Consider the following 16,161-nt stretch of genomic DNA (forward strand, 5'->3'; position numbering starts at 1 on the left):
ACACACAATAATTACATGTACAATAAATATAGAACATAATATGAACATATGTACATTAACCTGACATAGTTTTGCGGGAATATTGCTAAAAGAGGCATAAAACAAACTCACTTCATTTACAATAAGTACATAATCATATCCAATAGACAATGATCTATTTACAGTGAATCGCCATGATGTTGCTGTTATATTGCAAATACGGCGTTAGGTCATACTCTCTCACAAAAACATCCTTTAATATATATATATACACACACATGAAAAATTTACATAAGTATATATATACAATAACCCGCTGTGATGTCGCTTAAATAATGCAAGTGCGGCGTAAGTCCTACTCACTCACTAGTTATTTACAATGAAGCACACAGATGGGGAAACTGCTTGAAGGGTTGATTTGATGGGACATGAGTCATGTTCCATCATATGCCAGTACACACAGCCTTTCACTCTTCAATGTGATCAGCTGTGTGATACTGACGGAAACAGCGTACACAGAGGCCAACGTGGCAGTCAGGACACCAGGTCCCGACCTTTCCTGCAGAGCCATCGATGATCCTCTGTCTCCTTCTGCAGAGAACACACTGTTTCCTCTTCCCTTCAGGCAGCACTTCTATGAAGTGACGTCCGGCCAGTTGTCGGGAAGGAGGCTGGGTCCTGGGCCTGCCAGTCCTCCTCAGTTCCCGACGAGTGAGTGGAGAAGGGACATGTGGAGGTCCAGACGGGAGGTCGTTCTACCATGAGTGTTCAGGAATGTCTGATAGGCATTAACTGAAATGAAATGAGTATGAAACATTAAAATCAAACATTATGAAATAGCTGTTCAGAAGATGTGGTTTATGTTGATTAATCAGTACAATGAATAAACAGTGGACATGGTGGAAGTGGTACCAGATGCGAAATTATTCTATTATTGTATTCAGTTAATGCCATTCATTACATATTGGTTGATATTTTATCATGATTATGACCGTATGGGTGGTAGTAATCAGTAGAGGACGTAAAGTGTACGCGAGACGGCTCTCCCGTCTCGCGTACAAGTGACCACCTGAGAGCATGGAGAGGGGGTCACTCGTATGCGTGACGGTCTGTCAGTGGACCATGGATTTCTGCATGTTGCACAAAAATGTCTCTACAAGCGTTATTTGTGAAAATAATAAAACAAAATTAAGTACAGTTATTGATCATTCTACTAGTTATCGAATGACATGAAACAAATGTCATAAGAAAAATAATAAACGGTCAAATTGGGAGAAAAATGTGCAAAAATCGAGCAAAATGTTCTGTTTTTGACAGCGATTTTCTCCTATGTACATATTTTTCAGAAACTAACGTGTAGTATTTTCTAAAAGCTTATTCATCATGAAGTTACAAAATATACAGATTATTTCACGCACACCAACGCACACCCATTTTCCATCGCGTTGAAACATGTTTACTTTCTTCGAAACTGCGCGAACCGCCTCGCGTACAAGTGACTGATCGACAAGCCGATAAAGGGAGGTAACCGATGCCTGACTAAAATGTTCAATCGGAACATCCGTCTTGTTACACTAAATGTGTCTGAATCAGAATAATGCGTATAATATGCACGATATTTATTTAGCGCATAGTTTCGTGGTTAGAACAAGGAGGAAATGTATTTTGATCACGTATTAGGAAAACAATTTTGGTAATGACATAAGATCTAGAATTATAAGTTATTCCTAAATTCCTTGTTACCAAATTATTTGATTTTCAAATGAATAAAATAATTCTTACCTGATGCTGTGAGAAGAAAGTTGATTAAAACTTTCTTCCACAGCTTCACAGAGTGGACTTGGGGATCATACACACCAATGAGTTGATCCCCAAGGTCAACTCCACCCATTGGAGTGTTGTACAGTCTAACGACTGAGGGCGAGTGACAGACCGGCCCCGTGAGTTAAGCCCATCTTCCATTCTGTAAATAAAATATTTCATATTAATTTCTTCAAAAAAACTGTACACAGAATCTCTATATTCTTTTCATCTTTATAATAAATTTTAAAGTAACTGACACTCATCAAAGTGTACATGTATGAAAGAAAATGGTCGCTTGGAGTAGGAATCATACTAACTGAACAGCATTAGAAATTGGCACTCGTCCTAGGACCATTTGAAATGTGCCTTCTATAAGGGTTTTGCTATATGTTATATATTATAATGACTTGTGGACTGAAACTGTTTCTAACACTGCTGAACACTAAACAGCATATTGAGAAATATATTTAATATTTTGAATTTACCTTGGACTACCCATGGTAGATAGGATTGTGAAGACCTTCCTGTCTGAAAAGAGCACTGCCAGCAGTGGACCCTGTCTTCTCACAATTGTCGAGCCCCTAGGTGGTCGTTTCCCAACGAAAGAGCTCAGCATTCCCTTCCTCCGGACGGCGACAACTCCTGTGCAGAATGTCTTCCTGTCAACTAGAGCATGGCAGAGAGACGGACTGCTGAAGTAGTTGTTGCAGATGATGTGGTGGCCCTTGTCGAGATGCGGTTCCATCAAGTCCAGGACCACACTATGCCCAAGACCTGTCTTGGGCGGTGGTCCTCCAAGGTTCCGGGCCTTAAGGTTACACACAACCAAATGTTTTCCCATAGACTTCTATAGTAACGTTATGATTTTTTTTAAAATAACTAAGCATTCAACAGCTATTACCTGTACGTGTGTGCACAGTTTGGCCTTAGAGCAGCAATAAAAAAAATAAAAATGACTAGCTTAGCCAGCTCCTTTTCCGAGTACCGGAAGCTAAACACACCACCCCCAGTTTCGCACCAAATGCCACCTACTTGAAAATAGCTGTGGTCACATTCAGCATAAGTCATCATGTTGAAAAAGACAGTACTAAATATAGCAAAACATGGTCAGTTTTAATAACTGGATGGATGTACATTTGAAAGACATAAAAATCTTACAGAATATCCTCCAATCACAGCCTGCAGATATCTCTTGATCTGCACTGAAGGCTCACTACGAAAACCGCACTCTCCAAACTGGTACTGATTTGGTGTAGTAGAACCTGTAGACAAATCAGAATATATTTGCACTTGTCAAATCTGTGATTTATATGTTGTATATATATGTAGCTTCTCAGAAAAAAAATGGAAATTGGATTAAACTTCACTACTTGTTCCTATCCAGCATGTCTATATGGCACCAGAATACATAGTTTTGATGCACAGAAAGAGTTGTGAGAGTTTAATGATGTACACTTCATCAATGTTGTACAAAAGGTATTTCTGTATTAATAAGGAAGTTTTTACCTTCATGCACTGACCATGGAAGTTCATTTATATTTCATAAAAGATGGTGGTCAGGGGTCAATTCTATAAATGATTGAAGCTGCATAGATCATATCACCCTAAATTATTTTTTCGACTAAAAATATTGAACAAATCTTTAAACCTCAAAACCAGTTACAATACATATTTAAAATTGAGTAGTGGTCTGTTGTTTGCCTTCCTTTGCTGACATCATCAGAACATAGCAGAGTCTGCTACATTCATGGAATACGGTTTTGACACTCATGACATGATGCGATTGATATTGTTTGAGATTGCTCGAACTTACGCCATCCATTGTTTATATAATTAAACACTCAAATGGCTGTCAGCATTTGGTAAATCATCTATGGAGGGGCTATCACAAATGTTTGTGCTTTCATATACTCCAAAAATCAAAAGTATAATCCTCTATGATATAGGCTGATGACATAAGTACACATGGAAAGGAATCAGAAAAAAAATCTCAAAATTGGACAGAGAGCATGGAATTCAGGCCAACAATAAGCAAGGGACACATTAAGCAGCTTTAAAGTCATCATATATGTAAGGCTGGATAATGAACTTTACCAGAAAATAGGAAATAAAGGGGTGCATTGTTAACAGCAATCTCAAACACTGACCAGTCAACCATACCGCCTATTAAAGCCGAGAAATTGAAATGGACCCTCAAGTAGTAAAAAGCTTTTTGAAACCACAGCATGGAAGGAAATTACACTTAACTCTATTGATTTATTTAGTTAAGACTTTAAAATACTCACAAGACATGAAACATTCTTACTGTTTAATGTTTCAAAGTGGCTAAACTTGCTTATTTCAGTTATTTGCCAGTTTCAATGAAACAAAGTTAAAATTCCATATAATTTTGAAAATGTACAGCTTATTCTGACATAAATGTAATTCTTTTTATTCACAATTAACAGTGTCATGCAATACCAGCTTAAAATAGTGTTTCTCTCCAATAATTTATGGGTTTATAGGGGAATGAAAGATACAATGCATTTTACTAAACAGGGGAGATAATTTAATTTTGTCGAACACTATCACATTCTTTACAGATGATTTCAGAACCATAATGTTACATTCCAAAAGAGCCAGTGGATATTATTTTCATCTAAGTAGGTTCTGGGACTGGTGTATAGCCCTTACTTCATGTTTGCAAACTAAAAAACTGCACAGTGAGGCATTAAGGGAGCACTGTCAGAAATGTCTAGTGCATGAGGGTCATCTTATTATGGCACTTGATAGTGAGCAACAGAGGGGCCTCAAGTGGACTGGAGTTCTTAAATGTACTTACTGTACCTACATGTCCAAGTTCCACAACTTCTGCAAGGTAATAAAGCGAAGCAAGGCAAAACAAGGGTTGTCGATCACACACTGCCAACACCGGACTTCGGATCAGCTTCTCCAAATGCCAAATTCGATGTCGAAACTCCTACTTCTTCTGCATGAGTGCACATATACCTCCCCAGTCAACATCAGGCATGTGAAAAGCTGAAAAAAGTGTTCAGACAATATCAAATGGCAAACCAGTTTGGGTATAACAGCCAGGAGTCAGTTCCTGAGGGGACAAAATAATTATTTGAAAGTTATATGAGTGAAAAATAAGTCTGTTTTAAGAAACTTAATAGAAAAATAGCATCATTCATTCACACAAGAGCACCTAACAGAAAGACATATTGGTATGCTACATTGTTTACTATAAATAAGGGGATGTTTGACATATTCTGCTGTCAGCAGTGTACATGCTTCATATTCAAGATAACGGCATCGCGTAACTTGACTGGCAAGCGATTGACACAAGGCAGAAATTGTTGTGGCAGTGGTGACTTTATCCTAATTTGTTGTCAAATTCATCAGTTTCAACAAATTCAGAAGGCAGGAGGAGGGTTTGTTGGACAGAGGTACCCTGGGGGGTTCGTGCTGAGTTCGACCACAATACGAAGCAACATTCATTTCCAGCCCATCCAAATGCTCCATTCAACTCAAAATGTCCCCAACTTCACTGTCATTATTTTTAAATTTGCCTCCATGGTGTATCCATGGTGAAATATAAACAGAAAAGCATGTAAAGTATGAATTACTGAAATGTGCACTCACCCTACAGGTTACACACAACCAAATGTTTTCCCATAGACTTCTATAGTAACGTTATGATTTTTTTTAAAATAACTAAGCATTCAACAGCTATTACCTGTACGTGTGTGCACAGTTTGGCCTTAGAGCAGCAATAAAAAAAATAAAAATGACTAGCTTAGCCAGCTCCTTTTCCGAGTACCGGAAGCTAAACACACCACCCCCAGTTTCGCACCAAATGCCACCTACTTGAAAATAGCTGTGGTCACATTCAGCATAAGTCATCATGTTGAAAAAGACAGTACTAAATATAGCAAAACATGGTCAGTTTTAATAACTGGATGGATGTACATTTGAAAGACATAAAAATCTTACAGAATATCCTCCAATCACAGCCTGCAGATATCTCTTGATCTGCACTGAAGGCTCACTACGAAAACCGCACTCTCCAAACTGGTACTGATTTGGTGTAGTAGAACCTTAAGCTTGTAGATAAGAACTTGATGGGTGTAGCCAGTACCCGCCTCGGCAAGGATCCACAACTTCACCACCCATCTGTGTGCTTTCTTGTTGGCCATGTACTGTACAAGGTGATGTCGCCCTTTGAAGCCAACCATCCTTTCATCAACGCAAACACTCTGGGCCAGCCTGAAAAAAAGAATTGTGTGATATGCATTACTTAGAAGTTGATGGATGACAAGATAGACACAATTTATGGATAACAACTTATTTATTTACTTTCAACATGGTCAAGGTGACGTTTTGGTATAGATCCTTATATCTTATTTTTTACTTAAGAAGTTTTCAATAAAACATGTAACATGTAACAAATCTATAATTTTTGGTATATGTAATTTTCATATTGTCATTTGCCATGCTTAATTCAATAGGACCTCACATCGGTGCAGCATGAAATAAGTTCCATAATGAATAGCGTTCCAATACTTTTCATATGATATATCAGAATGGAGAAAGTTAAAAGGTAACATACCCATGAAAGTTTGCGAATAATCCATTCACAATATCAAGAACCGGCCTGAAGGTGTTGACGCCAGCCAGTTTTTGTCCCCCTCATTCCAGTAGGAAGTGATGGTTGGCTTCTTGACGACACCCATGGCCAACAAGAGTCCAAGAATAGAGAATACTACACTACACGAGTGGACTTTCTATAGTAACTGACCGAGCGAAAGCAAGGTCAGATACCATAGAAAGTTCACGAGTTTCATAAAAATGTTATCTAACGAGAATGAGTGTGTTTTTTTATTTATTACCCACGTTAAATATATATTAAAGTGTAAATACATAACAACTTTTGTTCGTTGACAGACCAACTGAAACTGGTTGCAAAATCTGGTTGTGCATGAATATTCATATATGCCCAAATATGGGCATTGTTGACCTTTCTATGCATACGCATTAACAACATACGCCTGCAGTTGTGGTTGCAAACAAAACAGCGCCGACGCTCAAGATCCTTTTGAAAGAAATTCTTCAACTTATGGTAATTCAAGCGCCATGTTAGTACGAAGGGCACCTATATGAAAATTTGAAAAGTCACATTCGCGCCGTGCTTTGAATATCCGACTGACAGTCGGTCACTCGCACTGCCGGTGTCCCGTCTGTGCAATCAAAATGGTTCAGTTTCCTTGATCTATCAGCTGAATTTATATCATGTTCGTACCATTTTGGGAGAGGGAAATTAGAGTGTTCGCCAAAGACATTCATGTTAACTGTACCACCCTATACTGAAGACGTGAAAATAAAAAAACTCAAGTCTGCTTGCATGTCAGTGACAGCTTCGAACGATTAAGGGCAAGGTCACCAGCGGAATAAGAAAAGACAACCATGATCTAGGTCAACTCAAAGCGTTTTACGCTAGAGATAGGGAATGTTATTGTTCACATTTGGGATGTTTGGGGCCACAAAATTCAGAAGTCAGGCACAATTCCACGGAGTTTTCTAATGGTTTGTGTCAGAACTGTTCACTTTTAGTGATCTGGTCGCGCAGTCGTGTAGAATCTACGTTCATTCATAAACAACGCCTCCCGTAACAGCGCCACAAAATACTTGTTGAATGGGACACTGATGGCACAACCAGATCATCCAAAGTAAGTCTAAATATCTGTCCAGATAGTTTAAACAGACTTCATTTCACCACGCTTATCCTTTTACGTAAAATCAAATTGAAAGCTCCACTGATCGGTAGTCGTACATTGTAAATGGATGTAGCTCGATTATATAATGTCTGTAGATGCTCTTTGCATAACTTATATATATTGCAAACCGAATTTGATGCGTGTGACTATTTTGTTTGGTTTAATAAAGTGTTTGTAAATATCTCTCATTCTCATTAATTTCTTCAGTTCTGCCTTGTAGTTGCAAAATGAATGACGTCTCGCAATATTTTATGAATGAAAAAAGTAGTCCCGGTGTGACAGAGGTCATGGTTATCAAATCAAAACGAATAAAACAAGGTCAACCTTGTACGACACACGTGTGATGTACGGATTTAGTATCTTACCACCTATATCTTCACCACGCGGGTAATTAAATGCTTTATCAGCCACAGGGTTAAAAATAATCGAGTGAAAATAACACTTCTTGCGCACCAGTGCATTGTTGACGTCATTCGAATCTCATTGTAACGTAAGGAGGGAATGATGTCACACTAGAAATGACGTCATAGCTGTAGATTGTTGACGTCATTGGATAAATTATGGTTTCGTAGGACAGCAGTGGTGATCAGTGAAGGTTTTTGTAAAGGGGAGCTCAAAAGGATGAAGCAATAATGGGTAATAAAGAAATTATTACACTCACATGTGTGTCATAATGATTTTACAAAACTGGCTCTCGCTCGATAAAGACAAGAATTCTGACACTCTTTTCATAAAACCAGTAAGATACACATGCTTGTATAATAATCTCAATCTATAACCGACGAGGGCAAGCATATCGGGGTCAATAAAAATCATATACACAACAACAAAAGTTCCTGTGACACCAATATTTTAGTGTATTTTTCGAACAAGTAAAGTTGTTGTTTTTTAATATTGTAGTACATGTATGGAATCAAGTCACAAAAACGCAACTGCTACAGAAAAGCATGCATTCCATGCAAAAGTTGACTTTTATGCAAGCCCCATGCATTCCACTACCCAAGAATGGGTATAAAAACATGTGCGTTAATGGGATTCCATATGCATTGTTCACCATCGTGCTGACAACAACCACTCAGAAAAACAACAAAATTACGCAATTATTCAACATTACGAAATGCTATGCCTGTCTGAAAATGAGCGTCTGCGAGCCAATGGTATGCTTGAAGCAGGATCGAGTCAAAGTAATGTTGCAAGACAATTTAACGTCCACAGTAACACCATTTCGTGTTTATGGCAACGTTGGCAACAGACGAATACAGTCAGAGACCATCCTCGGAGTGGCAGGCCATGCGTAACCAGTAATCGACAAGAACAACACACCTACGAAATGAAATCGATTCCAGCCAGCAACAGTGACTGCAAGAAGCATCCTTGGCCTTTGACGAATATCTTCACAAACCGTACGTCGTCGCCTCAGATGTGCAGGGATTGTCATCAGAAGATCCGCCAGACGTCCCATTTTGTCAGGAAACCAACATCAAGCACGTCTTCAGTGGTGCAGACAGGTGAACGTTACGTCAATCATTGTGTCATGGAAGAAGATCGGTTCGGGGGCGGCAGCGTTATGGTATGGAGTGGGATTACAGCAAGACAGAGGACCCGTTGGGTAGTGGTAAATCTCAATGGACAGCGTTACCGCGACGGGATCAACATGACAACACCCGGCCTCATATTGCTCGACTTGTTCAGGATTCTCTTCTACAAAACAATGTGAATGTCATCCCCTGGCCGGTTCCCTCCCAAATCAAGCACATGTTGGATGAGATGGATCGGCGCCTTCGACGTCAACCACGTGTTCCACAGACACTTCAAGAACTTCGAAACATGCTCCAGCAGTTAGGAACAGATATCCCACAGGACTTTTTTCGACGCCTGGTCCATTCCATGAGACGAAGATGTGTTACTTGCATCGCAACCAGAGGCGGACACACACGCTATTGATTTGTAAATTGATATTTTGGCATGTTCATGTTTTTTTTATGAAATCACGCATTTTCTGAAGTCAGTATGGCAAATTAAACCATTTGAAAACTTAGAGGAGTCACAGGAACTTTTGTTGTTCAGTATATATGTGCTCTAGGGTCATATCACATCACGAGACAACAGTGTATTGTCACCAGGACGGGATTGTTGACGTCATTTGAATCTAAATGCGACGTGAGGTCGGACTGACGTCACGCTAGAAACGACGTCATAGCTGAAGATGAAGTTGACATCATTTCATAAATTGTGGTTCCTCTGCATTGGCGACTTACTTACTCGTTTTGTAAACATAGTTTGACTTGAACACTCATATCATATTCTCTATTTACATTACGATGCTTGCTATTAACAGTAAACAACACTTGGCATTGTCCACATGTTTCACAGTTCTATCCTTCAATTTCATTTAAAAGATACGATAGGGTAAGAAATTGGCAATTTCCTCACGGTATTTTCAAGAAACCTCTCAAACTCAAAGCTGGTTTCAATAATACCGCGTGAAGATTTGCGTCTCTAGTCGTGCCAGAAACCCATAATCGCAGGTTCGAATCCATGATCCGCCCTGACTATGTGTCCATACCATGTATACCATTGTAATTTTCACCAAAGTAGTAAACGTCTGATAACCATGATAACTGCATCACATTGGGATTACCTCCCAATTTAAAAACACACAAGAAAATGTTTGTTGTTTTTTTCTTTGTTGTTTAACGCCGCCTTCAGCAATATTTCAGCAATAGAACGTCAGACTCTTTTCACATTCGCTACTGTATCAAACGATATCGTCCAACCATGTGGTGTTATCACACCACCAACGTTGATTCAAACTCAGTAATATGGGTAAGGTTAGTGACACAACGTCAACGTGTTCAAATTACATACAGCTTCATCTACAAATAGCATCTAGATTATGCAAATGGTTATTTACATTACAAAAACAACAAAGTTCATATGTTTGAAAATTGTGCTTTAATGTGTCAAATGCGTCTGGACACAAAAAAATGTACGTCAAAAGTAGCCGATGTACATGATGTAAGATGCATATATATAATAATTTCTAAGTAGGTGCATAAGGTTTATATACATAAGACACTTAGGGACTGCCCATTTTCTATTCGGGGGTGGAAGGGTGGTGGTGTCCTGGGATTTTGTATGGAGCTATTGTTTTAATTAAAGCTACGATCCTAAATATATTTTTTTCAAAAGGAAAAAAACAACTTATAACAATATATTTTTTGTGTTAAGAGGCTGAAGCATATTCTTTTAAAGCTATAATCCTATGTGTATCTTTTTTTGAAAAAGACCTCACCTCATAACACTGTATTTTTGTGTTCAGAGTTTGAAGGATAATCATTCTTATGCCTTGTATGGGACAAAGTATTGTTTCGACATAATCCCAGACACACCCACCCCACCCCACCCCACCCTTAACATTAGGGTTGGGAATTGGACCAAAAAGTGTATTGCGATATATTGCAATATTTCAAAAATATATTGCAATATTATTGCAATATATTGGGAAATAATTTCTACCAAGAGAAAAGCTTTTTTCATATCCCTTTGACAAATATTAATATGAAAGCTGCAACGTTAACAATTTGGTCAAAATTATGAACCAATTTTAATAAATTGTACTATTATTTTTATCTACAATCAAATAAAGAGTATGAAGCATTTGTTTTTGTCTTTGTTTTGATTTAATAAGGTAAGACTATACATCATGGCAAATACATGTCAGTCACAGTCTCCAACCTTTTTCAATCACATTTGAATAATGTTACTCTCTGAAACAGTTTGAAAAACAATGAAACATTAACATTAACATAAATTTGATAAGAATTATACATCATGACAAATTCCATGTCAGTCATTGTCTCTCATCAAACATTTTGAAAAAAAATTACACTCAATGTCAAAAGATACAACTGGTCAAATTTCAAATGTTTTACCACTACCAGTACTGTTATCAGTGATCACAGTACTGGTAGTGGCCCTTTTGTTCGGCACGATGTCAAAGGCGTCCACCATGTTGGATAAACAATCAAGGGAAGTAACTCTAGTTCCAAGTTGTCAGCAACGTTCGTTCCCGATGATTTCCGATTGTAAACTAAGAGGGTATGTAAGTCCCAAATCATTCGAAGTATTTTTATGCATACCAGACTTTTAAAACGTAGCATTTTTGTCATTTTAATCTCAGGCTTAACTGGTAAACTATCACCAGTGACTGAAGGGATGATATAAATCCTGCCGGGGTCCATGCAGGAAGCAAAGGTACTGTAAGTCCCCATGGACCATAGCATGGTGATCTACCTTCAGTTGCTTGCGATCTCTGGCCCCTTTTTATATTGTGTTGTTGTCTGATACTTATGCCTTTTATATATTCTAAACTAGTTGCAAATAGATTATGTGATATTCTAGTTATTGTACTGTCCTTCGTTGACAGCTTTTTATATTGTATACATTTATGTATTATTAATGTACTTCTCGTCACGATATGGCTGAAATATTGCCGATGTGACGTTAAATATTAACTCACTCACTCACTCACTCACTCACTCACTCACTCACTCACTCCGATTGTAAAATAGCTATTTTTATCAGGTGATGTTTGAATAATGAGGGAAAAATCGATACGCCAAAAACGTTTCGTGATGAATTTGTATTGCAATATACCGGTATACGGATAAAACCGCACATCCCTACTTCACATAAACACTGGAGCCCCTTTGGTTCATGTAAATACACAATGCCAATCCTAAAGACAATCAATCTCTATTATCTTCTGAAAACAGATACTAGTACAACTGTGCGTAAAATGTAAAAAAGCGTTGAACGTTATATGAATGGAACACTGCGAATCAGGGGTGACTTCAGGTTTTTGCAAAAAGGTTAAGCATATCCAGCTCTACCGGTGGCACCCGACACTAACACATTGTGCATAAAAAAAAGTAAATGTTAGTTGCCTGACGCCGTACAGCTACTCCTGCCATACAAAGACGGCTCGTAAACAATCGGGTCTTGACATGGAGTGAGTGAGTGAGTATAATTTTACGCCGCTTTTAGCAATATTCCAGCAATATCACGGCGGGGGACACCAGTAATGGGCTTCACACATTGTACCCATGTCGGGAATCGAACCCGGGTCTTCTGCGTGACGAGCTAACGCTTTAACTACAAGGCTACCCGACCGCCCCCTTGACATTGAAGCAAGTGCTGGTTGTAGCCCACACGCTGAATGCTCGAGACCATTTCGTTGACATAGATACAATGCGTGAAGCCCCTGTCTGGTGTCTTGGTATTGTTGGAATACTGCTACAGGAGAAGCATAACCGAACGCGACCCACAGCCTTAATATACAATGACAAATGAACAGTTTGGAATGTATTTATCAAATACATCTGTAAATAAACATACAAACAAACAAACAAACGCTATCGTAAGAGCTGATTCAATAAGCAACACTAAAACATTTAAGGTAGGGTACTATGTTCATCAATGACATGGTCTTACAAAAATTGTCAACAACATAAAAATATAAAACACCCAGAACATGCATATAGTGGCATATATATATGCCGTATTCGACATAATTGGCGCCCCGCTCTAATAAACGCCCATGGCGATATTTGCTAATATATTTGCTAGTGAACAATCCAAATTAGCACCCCTTCCGACTGATCAATGTGCACACAACTTATTGATTCATGTATAATACACACTCGTGTGTTATATGCACCCTTAATTACGGGCAATTAAATTCTGGAAAATATATCTGTTGTGTATAATGCGCACATACTTTTCTTTTGTATCATTTCAGGCTGTCAGCATAAACTACGAAATTTACAATTTTTCAACTATATATATATTCTATCAAGTTCACATTAGTCCAACATCTTCTTTATATCAGTAAATATAAAGAAGATGTTGGTATATGTGGACTTTCTTGTTTTATTATGTATTACATGTATACCGCGTGAACATTCGTGAACATATTTCAGCTTTGTCTGTATATTTATTACTTGCCCCTAAAGAGATTACCTGTTTAATAAACATACAGCTGTATTATACATTGTGTGATACCATAGGGCGTGCTTATGTACTGCGGGAACGACAACAAACATTGAAAGCTCTCAACATCTCTTGGCTTATTAAACCTGAGGAGATGATAGATCACTGAGAGGAGCTTATGCACACTCAATGACCCCTGTACACCCCGTTGCTAGGCTGACGTCCCATGGCATTGTTTCGCCGGTGGATCTTGCAACAAAATTCCACAAATGACGTCACAGAGTATTGTGACGTGATTGTAAACTTTGTGGTGCAGGCGATTCTTTTGTAGCGTAAGTTTCTATTAAAGTATGTGAGTTAGATAACCTTATTTATCATACAATGCAGGATAAAGCCAACGGATAAAATTGATATCCGTTGGGGTCATATGCGGATAGAGATGCAAATATCAAAGGTCAAGTAGGGACTACTTTCAGTGTTTTATAAACAAACATGGCGTCGCCCTTGTCATTCGACAATCAAGTCAGAATTAACCATCGAAAATCTGGATAAACTACAGGGATAATTGATATCATTATCAAAAGAACAGTCTAATACACTTAAAATCAGTGTCTAACTGTGACGTAGCTAAGGCATTTTATAAGTTTTGGCAACTTTGGAGATGTAAATTTCGAAACAATTTTGCGAGGGCACTAGGCCTAGCCAAGCGGAATCAGTAGCAATATCTGTGCTTGTAGACCTCTGCGGCTTGAAACCGCAAATTAAAATAGTTGAATTTGGCAGAAATATGTTTGAAGTGTTACCTTGTTTCGTTTTGTCGGTGTGTGTACATCTGATTGCACTTCTTAGCGTTTTGACAGGACAGGCCGACTGTCAACAACGTCTGCCCGTGGCCATGACGTCTCATAGACTAGGGTTAGAGAAGCTTCCCTTTGACAAAAGGCAGTTACTCTAGCGGACAGGCCGATTGATTGCCGCGAAATGCAAGTGAAAACAATTGTTGTTTTGCGTATATGTTGCTTCGCCACTGTATAAGAAACAGATTTCAGTTGGAACTGTATTGGCTACTGTCACTATCCGACTGACACATCACTTACCCTGTGACGTAATAAATATTAATGCGCGCATTCCAGGAAAACTCGCAATGTTTAGGTAATGTTTGTGAGAGAGGGAAAGCGATTTTCAAGCACAGAATTAAAGAATGACATTATATGATAAAGAGGTTATATCGTGTGTGTTTGGGGATGGTAAATAACCTGTATTAGAATAAACACTATGTACTTAGCTCGCCAAGGCTCGCTAAATACAATGTTTATTCCTAATGCAGGATATTTACCATCCCCAAACACACTCGCGTGATAACCTCTATATATCCCAACACCATAAGCAGATACAGCATGTCCTTTATATTATAGAAAATATACAATATTGCTTTCCTCATCACCAGTGGGCATAAACATAAGCTGGAGGATTAATATTCAAATCTAAGACAAAGGGTTATATATACACAAAGAAAAAAGTTCAGCACACCCCTATTTCTGAACCATGACAAATGGCAAAAATCATGGCACCGGATGACTGACCACAGGACCCGGGCGATACCAATGTGATCGGATAGAACAAACATTTGACAACAAATAAAAAAGATGAGTTGTGATTGAAATTTACTGACAGAAACATCATGGTAAAGCCATGTTTTTGACCTGAGGCAATACCTAAAAAAAGTATGGAGCTGCAGGATTAAGTACACGAGTTACGTTTGATGTTTCATGTGAAAATGTTCCTGAAAGTCTCTACTTGACATGACACGTGAAACAGATCAGTAGCGGTATAACCGCCACGTGCCCGGATGGCGCATTCCACCCTACGTCTCATGCCTCATGGTCAACAACAACCACTCAAATGGATCTGTCTCCAAGTTTTCAGATTACAGTTCTCGGCGTATGAGACGAAGAAGGTTCCTGTCTTCGTGATGTGCCATCACATGAGGTCTTTCGGATCTTGGACGTTCCTTTACATGACCGGTCTGAGCATGTTTCTCGACTTACGGCTTACGACAATGTGATGATACCCCAAATTCCGACAAATGGCATTACAAGACATTCCTGCGTTATGCCATCTTGTGGCTTGATATTATCGCCTTCATGCCATGGTCACACAATGTCGTGGAATAACTGTTTGAAACCGAGCTTAAATAAGCAATTTTAACGTTTGGATATACTGCTTTTAGAGATACTCGAGGGTAGCATGCTGCACGGGCATACCAGGCATAGCATGTAAGCTGTCACGAATGACTAATTACATCATCTCGAGAAAACATAATTCTTCCTGTAATTATATCTTTCAAGACTGTTACAAATATTGGGACCAAAAAATAACAGCGAAATATATTAGGGTGTGCGTAACTTTTTTCTTTGTTTATATTAGACTACGAGTTACTTGAATATGTACGAACAAATACGCGAAATAGCAGTCTTAATATCAAATCTTTTTGTGGAATATTATTTGCTACAATCACATGACCTTAGCATACGAGCATAGGCTACAAAACATTGACTCATATTTTTATCTGTTCTTGCGCTGTTATTAGTTCTCAGAAACACCGATATATAGCATTTCATATGCATCT

The 16,161-nt window shown here is 38.5% G+C and overlaps 1 protein-coding gene and 1 pseudogene across 1 annotated transcript in view; both read right to left on the reverse strand.

Annotated features, from left to right (window-relative positions):
• Positions 1-16,161, reverse strand: part of LOC139460432 (uncharacterized) — a 289,333-nt gene that overhangs the window by 39,568 nt on the left and 233,604 nt on the right. The gene's annotated exons all lie outside the window — the stretch shown is intronic.
• The window catches only part of LOC139460434 (piggyBac transposable element-derived protein 4-like), a 31,360-nt pseudogene continuing 15,645 nt past the window's right edge, over positions 447-16,161 (reverse strand).

The sequence above is a fragment of the Haliotis cracherodii genome, unplaced genomic scaffold, assembly GCF_022045235.1.
Source record: "Haliotis cracherodii isolate W230 unplaced genomic scaffold, xgHalCrac1.p SCAF_14, whole genome shotgun sequence".
Taxonomy (NCBI): domain Eukaryota; kingdom Metazoa; phylum Mollusca; class Gastropoda; order Lepetellida; family Haliotidae; genus Haliotis; species Haliotis cracherodii.